The sequence below is a fragment of the Delphinapterus leucas genome, chromosome 9 (genome assembly GCF_059928025.1).
Source record: "Delphinapterus leucas isolate spDelLeu-1000000601 "Yukka" chromosome 9, BTC_Dleu_Yukka2, whole genome shotgun sequence".
NCBI classification, from domain to species: Eukaryota; Metazoa; Chordata; class Mammalia; order Artiodactyla; family Monodontidae; genus Delphinapterus; species Delphinapterus leucas.
The window spans coordinates 77,903,495-77,919,237 of NC_143137.1; the positions used below are offsets into that span (position 1 = coordinate 77,903,495).

At 35.4% G+C, this 15,743-nt stretch overlaps 2 non-coding genes across 2 annotated transcripts; one reads left to right on the plus strand and one right to left on the minus strand.

Annotated features, from left to right (window-relative positions):
* Nucleotides 1-3,776: 3,776 nt before the first annotated feature.
* On the minus strand, nt 3,777-3,883 carry LOC115802247 (U6 spliceosomal RNA). Its single transcript, XR_004022666.1, has one exon. It is a non-coding gene; the product is annotated as a U6 spliceosomal RNA (small nuclear RNA).
* A 5,974-nt stretch (nt 3,884-9,857) lies between these two features.
* TRNAY-AUA (transfer RNA tyrosine (anticodon AUA)) lies at nt 9,858-9,930 on the plus strand. Its single transcript has one exon. It is a non-coding gene; the product is annotated as a tRNA-Tyr (tRNA).
* Nucleotides 9,931-15,743: the final 5,813 nt, after the last annotated feature.

Genomic DNA, 15,743 nt, shown 5'->3' on the forward strand with positions numbered 1-15,743 from the left:
ATGTAATGATTACTAAGTAGGAAGGTGATTACAAACTACAGGAAAATAGTCTTTTACTTTAATGTTCCTTGTAAGCACAGAGAATTTCAAGACTAGTAGCTACTGTACCATTTCATTTCTATAAACTGGTGTAGGTGTTTGTGTTATAAACAGTAACATATTCTTAAGAGGAGTTAAGGATGCTGCAGTAGCTTACAAACCAAGGAGTGTGACTTCATGAGAAGAAGCTATATCCTCTTTATGTTGATCCAGAGTACTAAGCTGCCTAAACAGAGGAAGGCAATATTAGTACTGTTTACATTCTTCTTTTGCTCTAAATTTGGAAAACAGTCAATAAACATCAGCCGAGATTTAAAGAGTTATTTTCTCTAAAGCATACTGTATCTCTTTGGATTTTTACGGAAATAAACATTCTCCTGAATTACTACTTTTGGATTATGATAAGGTCAGTTTTGCAAACACTTCTTCATATCATGGACTACACTCACAAAATTTTCTGGTAGGATGCTGTGCAGCTGTCTAGCACAGAGCCATGAGGTCTACTTGTGAAGTGTTACCCTTACCCCTACAGCAATGTTAGGATGAGATTGCTCCACTATCTGTGATGCTACAGTTCAACTACTGCAAGCTTTTACGACCTACCCCACCCCCATCTGCAGAGGTTACAAGAGGCTTTTTCAACTTCCCTTCTCTATTACCGACAGTAGTTTGGCTTATGCAGATTCAGACACAAATGCAGGTATTTCTGCTTCTGCTACTGATGATGACCAACCTACCCCTGGTGCAGCATTACATATGAAAGTGGCAATAAACAAAATCAGCCCAATTTCATCATTTCTATGATGTTTAAAAAGGAGACAGATGCCTTGCATAAAGGTCATTTGCTCTTCAGGTTGAGGAAATATAAAAACTCATGTTCTACATTTATTAGTTGGAGGGGTCCTTTTTATTATGCTCTAGTGAAAATGTGAATTTGTGTATTTAGTAAGACATGACTGAGTCTGTATGGAAACTGGTCAAATATAACAGTTGTCTGTGGTATAATGAGAGGCCCATCATGTGAATTGCTAGTTAGAGGTAGAGATTGATTAGTTTTAACATAAAATAATGAATTTCATTTCATACATGTTCCTGTTATACTGAAACAAAAACCATAGCAAGCAGAACTGTTTTAGAAAATTTACATTATAAGGTCCAAAGCCTGAATATGAGCCCAAAGTCTACTATGTGTCCTTTAGGAAGTGATATTTGGAATGACTCATTAGTAGGCAAAGCTAAAACTCAAGAATATTGAAGCACTTTACTTATGTACTATTTCGCTAGAAATGGATAGCTGTCTATAGAAATCTGTGTCCTTCCATTAAACATGCAGAGTTATCACTGAAAATTTCAGTCCCGTCCTCCTTGCACATGGAAGGGGATGTATGTTAGTTTGTCCTAATGAAACACAAAAGAATTGATGTGTGCTTATTATGGACCAAAGCATTGAAAAGAGGTGTGTCATCTCCACTTTCCCTGTCTTTTCTACCAGCTGGATGCACAGGATTCCAGACTTTAGGGGATGAAGGAGCCACAAGAGAGAAGAAGCCTGATTCCCCAAATATCCACAGAGAATGAAATTGCCCACTGACTGGGAACAACTGTATCCAGCTGACTGATATGTGAGCCATAATTAATTGTGTTAAGACATGGGAATTTGGGGGTTATTTAAGAAATCATCCTTACACTAACAAATACTGTTCTCCATAATACTCAAATAATGACTTGAGGCAGGGAAAAAGGTAGAGTACTGGAACAAAGAGGAGAAGGGATGAGCATAGGTATGACTGAGTTTTTGCTAACGTGTGAACAAAATAATCTACTAAACAATGATACAGCTAATAGGGGATTAGTTAAAATGTGCATATTCTCCTTCTACATCCATCACTTTAGGCAAATTTGCTGCTGCTTTATGCAAGTTTTCTGTGCCTCAGTTTTCTTAACTGCAAATGAAGAAATTCCACTAGATGAACTGTATACTTATTGATTCTTTCAGCTATAACATTCCCACTCCATGTTTCCACTAAAACGTGAAGCCATGTACTCTAAGTTACAAAGTGACCTAGCATTTCTCTGAGAAGAAGAATTGTGCTGTAGAGTAAAGAACACGGCACCAATCACCTACCAGGATTCCAGGGTTTCCCCTACCTCTGGATGACTGCAGGTATTTAGACAAGTTACTTAAATTTTCTGGACTTCAGTTCCTTCACCTATAAAGTAAAAATAAAGGTAAAGTTATCCCTTTACGCTCTAATATTCAGTAATTTCTAAACAGTCCAATTTGTGTGGTTTTTATGGAAATGAAAAGCCAGGCCATTAGTGTGCTTCTGAAGTAAAAGGCATAGCTTCCCCTATCAAGTGCTATCAAGAAGTTAGGCCAAAATCTGTTGACCCATAAATAATTTTTAAGAGACTATGACATTTGCACCAGCCCTTTTCTCACTTATCACTGTAGTATTAGGAAATTTTCCCTGAACAGCATGGCAGAGGCAGCAGAAGTACAAATTTATAGTTAGCTCCCAGCCCCTAGGCTAGGGTCACATTCCTCACCGATGGTGTTCTCCCAGTGCAGGAGCTCCTCTGGAGACCAAAATGCAGTTCAGGGTAAGTCCTTCCCTCCCGTGAAGCAGAGAGGAGGGCTACTTATGTCATGACTGGTCAAGGGTGGGAAAATAAACATTTTCTCAAATTCAGCCTTGAAAGCATCAATTAATTCTACCCATGTCTTTACAACAGCTCAGTTGCTCCATACACAGAAAAGTGAATCAACTGAATTTATCTTTCAAAAAAAGTCAGTGGAAAAGAAAAAAAGGGAAATGACAGGTCAATTTAACTTTAGTTATTAGTCGGCCTGTGTGTGTGTGTGTGCGTGTGCGTGTGTGTGTGTTTGTGTGTGTGTAGCGAAGGAGAAAGGGGGGCGAGGAGAGACTATTTATTAATACAGGCATTGCGTTGGAATGGTTAATTTCTACCTATCTCCAAACACCCACCTTAGGTAATTTTTCTCCATTAAAGTAATTTGAAATTTAAATACAAAATTCCAATTTTATCTCTAGCTACTTAGAAAAGAGCTTAGTTTCAATGAAAGGTCAACTCACTGTAGAAAGGATAAACACAAGAAAATGTTTAGCTTCTCAGTGGGTGAAAGTGGTAGCAAAATAAATTTGAGAGATAAAGACATTCAGTTTTTTTTAGTTTTAAGGGTGTGTAGTCTATAAATGAGAACACACATTAGGATAATTGGACTAGAAATGTACACATCTTGAGAATATACAGCTAAATTTGATTGGGGATTTCCAAACCTCACTGCAACCTTAGGAGTTTTATTATCTGCAATGATTATATTTGTTTGCCTCTGTTTCATGCCTTCAGGAAAGACTTGCTTGATGGCTATTAACCTACATGCGATGAATTTGAGAGGCATAAAAAAAAATCCAGGTTGAAACTTTATAATTATAGAATATGGTTTTTGTAAAAAGGGAATTTGACATTTAAGTCAGCGTTATAATTTCTTTACTTTTTTTGTGTTATTCATAACACTGATTTCTAAGTTTATTTTAATAAAGATTTTCCCTCCTGCTTTTTCCGAAGATACCTACAGCATTATTTGACATTTTACATGAGAGATTTGTATGTGTTGTGTATACGTTTCATGTGATATAATATGAGGAATTGAGCTGTTACACACTTAGCTATCTGTTTTTTCTGTTTTTTTTTTGTCACTAATTATTAGAGAAAAAATTATGGAACGTTTCACGAATTTGCGTGTCATCCTTGCGCAGGGGCCATGCTAATCTCCTCTGTATCGTTCCAATTTTAGTATATGTGCTGCCGAAGTGAGCACTATCTGTTTTATATTTACTTATATTTTGAGAACACCAAACATCATAAACTATCATTGGTGATCACCAAATGAGAGCATCTTGACAACCAGCTTGGATAGTATGATGTAGAATTCAAGACCACAAGGTCTGACAACAGATAAAAGTTTTCAAATCCTGGTAGGTATGTGGACTTTAGCATATGATCTATTCCTCTCAAGGCTTGCTCTTCTCAGCTGTAATGTGAGGGTACGTTGGAGTCTTAACTATTAAAATGATGCAGTTTCTACTTCAAGCAACAGAGTGTTATCTGCATTTCTATTTTACCTCCTTTTTCATTTAATTTGCATTTTATTCATATTCTTTATTGAGTTGCTTTTTACTAATATTTTCTTCTCTTCCTAACATGGGCATCTTTTGTCCAAGATGAAACTGCCTGGTTAATTAATGGACAGTTTAGACAAGGACTCATCGTTTCTTCTAAATGATGGTTAAATGAGATCCATGCTAGTTTTGACTATTTCCCTGCTGGGGTCATGATATTGAAGTGTAGGTCTTCCTGAAAAGATCTGAGGCCAAAGGCCCTCTGGACTCTCCCATCACTTTTCTGCCTGACCCTGACCTTTATTTAAAAAAAGAAGTGTAGTTTGCTGCTCTGACTTATTCACCACTCTGACCCAGTTTTCTGTTGAAATCTTTGTCCTACAGTTTGTGCAACATGATTCTCCATAATCGGGTCTTGGCCCCTCTGACCTGAACCAACTGATTGTACCCTGAGTTTAAGTGATCGCTCTACTTGGATCAAAGAAGGAAAGAGCTCCTTTCATTCTGTGTCAACACCGTCTCAATAGCTGTCTTTCAAACAGCACTGTCTCTTTATCAGGCAAGAGTAAAACATTAATTTTAAATTTGTAGTCTCCTTTAAATGTTACAAAGCCCATATATATCTCTACTATCTTTTTAATTCCTTCTAAGTATAAGAAAATGCAGATAAGGCAGGTATTATTGTTATCTTAATTTCACATACAAGAAAGCTAAAACCCAGAGAGGTTAAATGAGTTGCTCCAAGTTACACAGTAACCAGTGTGCAGAACTGAGATAAAATCTCAGGCTTTTTCAATCAGAAACCATTTTTTTTCTTCCGATAATATATGACTGACTTGAGCCATTCAACAAGCGTGAATCAAAATGAGGAAAGACTAGGTGCCAATAAACATTTTTTTTGTTTGTTTCTCTTTGGGAGACGTGTGGCCAGAAATAACGTAATGATAAATTGAATGTAAATTTATGAATAGAACTTTGACCAGAGATAAAAAAAAATTGACCCTGAAACTCTGCCACCCACATGTAATTTTTATTGAAATGTTTCTAAGCTGACTTGTTGATATAGCCAAGAAACCAAAGTGTCACTAAAGGAGTGAATTGTTTAGGTACATGGCCACGACACATGGTGTCCAGATCTGACTCAGAACATCTAGGGTATATTGCTAGTTGTTAATGTAAAGAATATAGCACCTGAAAGAATAAGATGACATTAAATAATTTTTTATAAGTACTGTTTTTATCTTTAAATTTAGAAACAAATATATTTGAGAGGGAGATTACTGATAATTTGCTAATGACATAGCAGATAACATATTTAAGCCTTGATGACTTGAAATTTCCTATTGACAAAATTGAGATAATATTGATGAAAAAATCCTGAGCCAGTTGTGGGAGACTTTAAGTGTGTTTTTTATTTCTGTATTAATAATATATAATTCAAAGTATTTTCAATAATTTTCTTTCACAAATTTCCTTTGAGGCGGTTAAACCACATGCTAGGTATAATAGGAAATACTTTGCATGCCTAATTACAGAATTATGCAAATATCCCACCAGTATTACTATCTCTCCAATGATAAGGATATATTCTTTTCCTACTCACATCATTGAAAGACTTCTACCATCTGGAATAGCTTTCCTGCAAGTGCATACCTATGTGTGGATGCATGTATTATGACACTGTATACTTCTATTAGGAATCTTATTTTAAAATAGATATTTTCATCTAATTATCTAATTACTTTTACTAGATATATTGGATCTATGAAATTAACTGAACTTGCATATAATTATTATATGATAGAGAATAACTATAGAATTGGTAATATATTGCTGAGCAAATAAGAATATCCTTCATCCTGTATTCATGAACTAACGTGTACTAGGTATGGATAAACTACTTGAAATACAAACATGAATAGAATATGACCAGTGTCCATTCTGAGCTCTAATTCATTGAGGTCATTGGCCAAGAAGCCCTCATAACGCATTCTGCTATTCAGTAGTAGAAACCTCTTCATGCCCCAAAGGGCTCCTTTTCTTTTTCTCTCTGGGCTCTATAGAGCAAGCTACCTTCTTTTCCTCTGGCAGCTACTACTACATCCTCTTTCCCCTAGGGCTTCTCACCACGAAAGCCTGGATCTACAGAGGATGTGGCCTTCTAACCTGTATACCCCTTGAGATGTGAACGTGGACCCTATTCTACTTACAGTTATACAATTAATCATAATTAAGAAGTATAGAGGAGAATTTCCAAAGTAAGTGCATAGACAGTTCTAGAATCCATATATTCTACTTCTCTATTTCAAGTGTATTTCAGAATCGCTTCATGAGTATTTTAAAAATGCACATCATGGGGTCCACTCAGGACCTATTGAATCAAATCTATGGTAGTGAGGACCTGGGAATTCCCATATTTTAAAAAAGTCTCCTGAAGGATAAAATCTTTAAAATCTCATAATATAGTCTCTAACTGCAGATGGTAAATAAAATTATAGGACATTGGTCTTTAAAGTAGGGTCCTTAAACCCTACTTGTTCATGACAGAAATACAGTATTCCAACTTTTATGTATATCTAAAGTAAATTGACCATTAAATTATTTCCTTAAAGCTGATTTTGAAGATTATAGCACTACTACAAACACAAATGAAATACAAAAAAGGTAGCAGAGCTGACATAACTTCACCAAGTGTAAACCCTTTGAACTGCAAATCATGAAGTAAAATCAATGATGATCTCATCAGATATGTCAAGGAATCATAAAAGTATCCAAAATTTTCAAGACTATGTGAAATATGGAGTCAAATCATAGAGAGTTAATGGTATGCTTCCAATGAAAAAGTAAAAAGTACATTAAAATGTTTAATAATTATTTTATTCCTAATTCCTATTTTATGAATGTTTTATTCATACTTCATAGTGTATTAATACAGTAGTAAATGTATATCATTTATTAATATATATGTGTTGGGATATTTTCAGATTGTTTTTACTCAGAAGTATGCAGCCTCATCATCAAAAAGTCTGCAAACAATAAATGCTGGAGAGGGTGTGGAGAAAAGTTAACACTTCTATACTGTTGGTGGGAATGTAAATTGATACAACCCCTATGGAGAACAATATGGAGGGTCCTTAAAAAACTAAAAATAGAACTACAATCCAGCAATCTCACTCCTGGGTATATAATCTGAAAAACCATAATCCAAAAGGATACATGTACCCCAATGTTCATTGCAGCACTGTTTACAATAGCCAAGACATGGAAGCCACCTAAATGTCCATTGACAGAGGAATGGATAAAGAAGATGTGGTACATACATAAATACAATGGAATATTACTCAGCCATAAAAAGAAATGAAATAATGACATTTGCAGCAACATGGATGGACCTAGGGATTATCATACTAAGTGAAGTAAAGTAAGGTAGGGAAAGGCAAATATCGTATGATATCGCTTATAGAATCTAAAAAAATGGTACAATGTACTTATTTACAAAACAGAAGTAGAGTCACAGATGTAGAAAACAAACTTGTGTTTATCAGGGGGGACAAAGGGAGAAGGGATAAATTGGGAGATTGGGATTGACATATACACACTACTATATATAAAATAGATAACGAATAAGGACATATTGTATAGCACAGGGAATTCTACTCAATACTCTGTAATGATCTATATGGGAAAAGAATTTTAAAAAGTGGATATATGTATATGTATAACTGATTCACTTTGCTGTACAGCAGAAACTAACACTACACTGTAAATAAACTACACTCCAATAAAAATTAAATACCTTACGTTTCAATTTAAAAAAAAAAGTGTGCAGTCAGAAAAGTCTAGAGACCAAATCTATAGACCTCTTCTTTTATCCAATTAAGGGATTTTTTTTTCACAAAGTCTCCACTTTTCATGCAGGAAAGTCAATCAAAGGAGAATCTCTGAATGCCCTTTTACAGTAAGTGAAAAATTTGTCTTTCTTTGGGACTCCTACCCAGGCGGCACTATTTGGGCACTCAGCCATGCCCAGGAATGGCTTCTTTTTTCGTGGACAAATCTGTAAATGGCAAAATAATTAGCTAACTAACGATTATTATTAAAGCATACAATGCTATGAATGATACCGCTGATTGCTGAAAATGGTGAGACCACAGATTAGTAGTAGTAAATGATAACAATAATAATTAACGACAGGGCTTCCCTGGTGGCGCAGTGGTTGAGGGTCCGCCTGCCGATGTGGGGGACGCGGGCTCGTGCCCCGGTCCGGGAGGATCCCGCATGCCGCGGAGCGGCTGGGCTCGTGAGCCATGGCCGCTGAGCCTGCGCGTCCGGAGCCTGTGCTCCGCAACGGGAGAGGCCCCAGCAGTGAGACGCCCCCGTACCGCAAAAAAAAAAAAAAAAAAATTAATGACAGCTTTATGGCAAGCATTGTGCTAAAAGTTCATCAAAGGCAGTCATTTCCTCCATGTATAAATGAGGAAACACCTGTATCAAGGTAACTAATTGCTTGGCAGTGTTATAAAAGACTTCGTAAGAGATAATATTTTTACTGGTCCTTGGCAAATAAATGGGTATTTGCTTAGGCACCTCTTGGCAAAGGACATTTCTGGGCAAAGTACCACCACAACAGAAGAGTCCTCACATATTAGTTCCTGGGAGTCAGAACACTCTCATTCAGCCATCCTCTATTTTACTGGCTCGGTCTTACTCTTCTTTATGATATTAACTTTTCTCCACTTATCAGACTTCCTTGTGTACTGAATTCTCTGTTGAATTCAGTGTCCCAGAACACATATCTTAATTTCTCATTTAATTATTTGTCTGTAATCTCCAAACATTATTTTCACTAGGCTATAAGATCTGTGAGAACAAGGACCATATCTCTCTCACTCATTTTTATCTTTCCATAGCCTAGGAGTATGTAAACATATAGTAAGTATCAAATATATTTGATGAATGAATGACTGAATATATTAGTCTGGCTTGATAACAGTCATATGCAACTATCACCTAGTGGTATCTAGACAGAGTAAAAATAAATACTAGTTTGGCCTAAGTTTTAAAGGCCTCTAAGTAAATAGAAGACACAGCACTATGGCTAAAGGGTATAGATAACTGGGGGGGAATAAAAAGATACATATCAGATTAAACAAATTGGCCCTGAATCCAAGATGCTCCATATTACTTGATCTGTGACAGTAGCAGGGAATTTCTTGATGCTTCTAAACTTCAGTGTCTTTATTTCTAATATGTGAATAACAATAACATCTCTTTCATGGGATCTTCACAGAGGTAGATGTAATATGAAATTAATGAAGCTTATGCTTCAAGGCCTATGATTTGCACAGGTACATTTCAAGCTCTAGTTAATGAGTGTAGGACAATTGAGAATAGTTACTATTCACTGTTAAAGAAAACCTGAAATGTCCTAAAACCTTACAGCTTTTTTATGAAAAAAAATTTCGTAGAATTTCCTGCAATAATCCGAAATGTTTATATGACCTTGGCTATAACAAGTTAGAAAGCTAAAAGGATCTTTCCTAAATTATCAATAACATACAAATTTTAATAACCTCGATAGAGAAAAGACTGATTTTTAACATTCTTTCCATGGAAAAAATTACAAAATTATTGTCATATGAACAGGCCAAAAAAGAATCATAAGAAGGGACTTCCCTGGTGGTCCAGTGGGTAAGACTCCACGCTTATAATGCAGGGGGCCCGGGTTCAATCCCTGGTCAGGGAACTAGATCCTGCAAGCCTGCTGCAACTAAGACTCCACATGCCAAAACTAAGAAGCCCGCGTGCCACAGCTAAGACCCGGTGCAGCCAAAATAAATAAATATATATAAAAAAAAGAATCATAGGAAAATGTGTATATGTGCCTTGTGTGACCAGTTCTTAGAATGCTGTATTTGGGGTTATATGCAGAAATAACTATTTAAATCATGATTATTAAAAAATAGATGTTAAATTGAAAGAATTTAACAGAGGAACAATCATCTTATTCTCACCAGACTAAAATTAAATAACATCTTTCTCTTTATTTGTCATTTGTTTCTTCCCATCCCTAACAAATGATACTAGAGAAGTCACCCTAGGTACAATTAACAAAACAGTACAAACATTTTATTATAAAATGTATACAACTAAAGCATATTTTCCAATGATGACGAATGTTGGAATGTGAAAAATGTCCCGTTGCTATCAATCTACAATGCTGAATCAGTGATTTTACTGTAAAGAGCTGATCATGTTTGTTAGAGGAAGAAAGTGCCAACTAACCGAAACAATGTGTGTATTCTATTACTCTTCCCATTTGATGTTTGACAAAATAAAAAGGTACCTACCCAAACCACAATATCAGGGTTATGTATCCAAACAAGTTTTGTTTATTTGAATCAATATACAGGATTATGCACGTTTATGGGTTTATATTACCACAGCCACAGATGGTAGCCACTGAATATATGACATTTTTACATGGATGCACATGTTTTCAATGATGCTAAACTTAATAATTTATGTATTTTTTTATATAGCCCATGAGACTGAAAGGCAGCCAAAGAGAGCCACATCTAGAAATGTTGCTGATGTAAACTAAATTAAGTTGAGCATAATGTTGTGCAAAACAAAATGAAAATTAAAAATAAAACATATGTATCGGATGCAGTTTTAGTACTAATCAAGTACTATGGGTCAAAAGGTGATAGACATCATGTGCTTATATTAAATGATTGAAGGGAGAACATCTTCTGTTTAATGCCCCAGAATACTGTCCTCTCTGGCCTTCTTAAAAGATTACACAGCACTAAAGGCAAGAACATTCTTTATCCATCTGTGAAGAAATACAGACTGTGGCGGATGCAGGGGAGCCTGAATACATTGAATAATTAGAAAATAGTTCCCTAGAGATACAGAATTTAAAGGGTTACTGTTTAAAAAACAAACACATGCTCTGGAAGTAAAATAAAAATAAAAAACCTTACCTGAAACTTATTGGAAAGTAATTTTTTTCTTGCAATTAATATTTAGGTCAGCTGATAGCATATAAGTGAGGTGAAAAATGTCATATTGGAATTTAGCAGACTATACTTTCAAAGGAATTTCAACTGTTAAAGCTTAGTATCTCTTTGGTTACTTTCAGCATTTGTAGAAATTATTCAGAAGTCTGTAAAGTCTTTTCCCATGCTACTATTGCTAACAAAAACACTTTTTAATTATCTATATGTGTGTTTATAAATTAAGCACACTATGTAAATGTATTCTAAATGTATTCTAATATGTTTTGCTATAAACTAATAATTAATAACTTCTAGGATAAATTTGCAAGAATAGAAAACAGTTCTTTTAATAGTTCACAAAATAAGCTTTCTTATGGGCAAAATTTAGGCAAGTCATGATTCTGCCTAATACACTGTACATACCATTACTTCATGAAGTTTCATTTAACAGATATTTTGCCTGAAATGCAATCACATGGTATAAATTTGATATAAATTGAGTGGAATGAAAAATACCTAAGAACAAATAATAAATAGTGAATGTTTTGAAAGTAATAATACAAATTTATAAATTAGGTTTTGGAAGAAAATCTTGTTAACAAAGCTGAAGTTTTAAAATCAAAAATGTTATCTTTGATAAATCATTGAACAAAGGTTAATTTACTCCAACTGTACAAATTTTTGATATTAAAAGGAGGGATATTTTTCAAATGTCAAATGTCACAAACACACTCACACATGCACATACATACAATTCACAGACTTTTCTTTGTTTTTTAAAGCTCAGCCCATAACAAAGCTGAAAAGTGAAGAGACCACACAGGTACCATATTTCTCAGAAGAAGAAACAATTAGCTCTGAAATCTGCTTCAGGAAAAGTACTAGTTTAATAGCTACACACTGCTGGTCTGAGCTTCGGGGTTTTCCAGCAAACACCATTTTTGCTCTTTTGAAGTGTTTTGATGTTAAGAATCCATCTATTATATGAAAGTAAATGCTCAGGCTTTCTATCTTCACCTAAAGGTGTGGGCTACATGAATCCTCTCTATAAAGATATCAACAAAGAAAAAGACAGAGGGAAAATTGTGAATTCAATCTGAAAAGGCCTTCAAAAGAGATTAGCAGCGGCAGAGAATTACATCCTAGAAACAGTCTAACAAATGTTTAGAATTGGGTCCCATTTCTCTTTATATTTTCATCCATTTTTAGAAACTCATGTTAGTGGCTCAATTTTTCAGAAATTACTTAAACTTGCTTTAAGCCTATTCATCCTCCTTGGTTGAACAGCACTGATGATCGCTGTGCGTGAGATTCTGAGAGGGGACAGTAGAGAATCATGGAATCCCGTAGCTAATTTTTCTTAGCATCATAAACCTTGCTTCCCAACACTTATCACAGTTCTAATTGTACATTTATTTGAGAGTTAATTTGATAGTATCTGTCTCTCAACTAAACCAACTGTTGAGAAATTGTTTTAACTCACCTTTTATCTCTAGCATATGCAGTACTGTCCGAGTCATAGTAGGCATTCAACATAACATTTGATGAATGAATAAGTGAATAAAAGCAGAGGTGACTCTCGTAAAATCCTTTGGCCTAATCCTACTGAAGACCACGGTGAGCAGTAAGCCTAATAGCTCTGCGGATGATATGTTGATGCATAACTTACAGTATTGGAAGATCAAACAAATTAGATGGAGTAACGCTAGGCATAAGTTAAATTAGTAGCTTTTAAAAAAATTTTTTTGCCCTCTGTTACTTTAGAAAAATTTTCCATCTCTAAATACGGTTTCTTTCAAAATAATCTTTAATCCTATTGAATATTTATTTTTGTATCTATTGTAGATATTCTAATTAACTCCTCAAACCGGTTACTAATGTAAAAGAAGGTATAGTCAATGATACAATTTTATTCATTTCAGACTTATGCTTTGCTTCTAGTTACCTGGAATCTTTCATCACTGTACCTTTCCTGTGTGAACTCCTAATGATTCTAAAATATTTATGCACATATGGATGATTTCTAATTAACTCTGGAGTGTCAAATGACAGTGATTTGAGGAATTTACTAAAAGCATGAACTGAATAAAAGAGGAGTAAGCCTATCTTGTATAGTTAAGGTAGTTTAAAAATAAATTTTCGTTTTAGAAATCATATATGTTATGACCACATAATTATTATTATTATTTTTAATTATTTTATTTATTTATGGCTGTGTTGGGTCTTCATTGCTCCGTGCGGGCTTTCTCTCGTTGCAGCGAGCGGGGGCTACTCTTTGTTGCGGTGCGTGAGCTTCTCATTGCGGTGGCTTCTCTTGTTGCGGAGCATGGGCTCTAGGCGTGTGGACTTCAGTAGTTGTGGCACACGGGCTCAGTAGTTGTGGCTCGCGGGCTCTAGAGCGCAGGCTCAGTAGTTGTGGCACATGGGCTTAGTTACTCCACGGCATGTGGGATCTTCCCGGACCAGGGCTCGAACCCATGTCCCCTGCATTGGCAGGCAGATTCTTAACCACTGCACCACCAGGGAAGCCTGACCACATAATTATTAACCAATGTTTTGATAGGTGAAATAAAGGCAAAAATAATCAATAGATTATTTTCCTATGTGTAGAAATGTATGTTTTAGAAAAGTTTATGAAGATATTAATCAGCATTTGCTAAAGAGGTTGTGCTATGTGATAGAATTAGCACAAAATGGATTCTAGTTCAAGATCATCCAATTAGCTAACGGTGCAACCTTGGGCAAACCATTCTGACCCTCAGTTTACTGTCTATAAATAAGCATGTTTGGATCAATAAATGCCAAACCTAAAGTTCCACAATTTTCTATAGCAACCTCAAGAGTTATCATTCTAGTTCTGATATTCTTGCAAATTTTTGAATGGAGAATTTGAATACATTGTAAATAGCTTGCCAGGTTTCATAACTAAGACAAAGATTGAGAAACTCAGCAAAGAGTAGTTTTTTGTTGTTTGAAAGAAAACATAATTTAGTTGACCTTGATGAGGATTAAGTACGTAGACACTGCATGTAAAATGTTTAGAGCCTTAGAGCTCAAAAAGTAGTTGAGCATTTACTATTGAAAAAAATCTTAGCATATTGAATTGAACAGTGAGTTTTAGAGTGTGTACTGGTTGGTAGTGTGATATTAAATTTTTATTTTGGGGAAAAAAGGAATAAGTCATTAGAAAATGTCAAAGGAGAGGTGGGATAAGGAAAATAAGATGGAGAGACGATCAATAAAGAATGAGAACTCCTTTTGCTCATAAAATCTTTTCGATAATTGGTTGGTGAGAAACAGCGCATATACTCAGCGGCGACGCATTCTGATGTGTCCGCCTCTCCCGCTTGGTCTCCCTCCTCCTTTCAGAGGCCTTCTCCTCCTCCCGATTGACAAATGCCTAACTAGCACCTACCCAGGGGACAGAACGTGCATGTAAACTATGATGACCGTAATGTGCTGAAAGCTTTAGTACCATCACTCCAGTTGTACGTATGTGTGTACTTAACGTGTGTGTGTATTATACTTAAAATCTACTTTTATACAGCATACTTTTACACAGTACAAAAAATAAGTGGTATTCTCACAGGCTCAGTTTTGCCATCAATCATATCAGCAGATATATTTTGAGTTCGTTCTGTTAAAGAAAGGTAATGCTCAGACTACCCTATACACTCATTGATTGATATATTTTGTTGTTACTACTTATTAAATTGAAAAGTGGACCACATATAGTGTTGATCTGGGGTTAAATAAGACTAACAGAGTATAAAGAAGTCTGATGGAGAGAAATAGACCGGTAGGGGTGTAAAAGAGCCAATTGTCCTTGACTATATTCAATTAGTATGTTCACATAACTTATACTTGTCTTTCCTCAGATGAACTGATCTCCCTAAGTCCAAAACAAAACTTCCCTCTTCCAAGTAACGTATCTAGGTGTTTGTAATGATGTGTGGATTTTCTTTGCTGGTTAAAGCTGTGTGTGTGTGTGTGTGTGTGTGTGTGTGAGAGAGAGAGAGAGAGAGAGAGAGAGAGAGAGAGAGAAGGATATAGTTTATAAGTGCCTTGGCTTACTTACTTTCTTTGCCACCCTTCTCTTCTCACATTTCCCAGTGGCAGTGTAGGGTGAGATGTGATGGAATAGGTGAGAATAAGGTGAGGTTTTCACCTTCTCAAAGTCACCACTGTTGTTTCTCCAGGCTCAGATTTCCAATGTTTTTGATCCTGTACAAAGGATATGCTGAATTTATATTTTGTAAAATGCCAAATAAGCAAGTAGCAAAAACAAAATTAGGCCTAACCTAAGGCAAATCCAAATCTCACCATCATAGAATGAACTAGAAAACAAGAAAAACTGAAACATTTTAAAACTAGTTATTTACCCCCAAAAAATGTTTAATTTTTTTTTTAAAGTTTGGCATTATAATGTACTACTTTTTTAGCATGGTCTATAACTTCTTTGTGCCAGTATTCTATCATAAGTTTGCAATATCATATGGATGCTCAAATATGATACTTGTTTGGTTGCTATGATGATCATAATACAATGATTAAA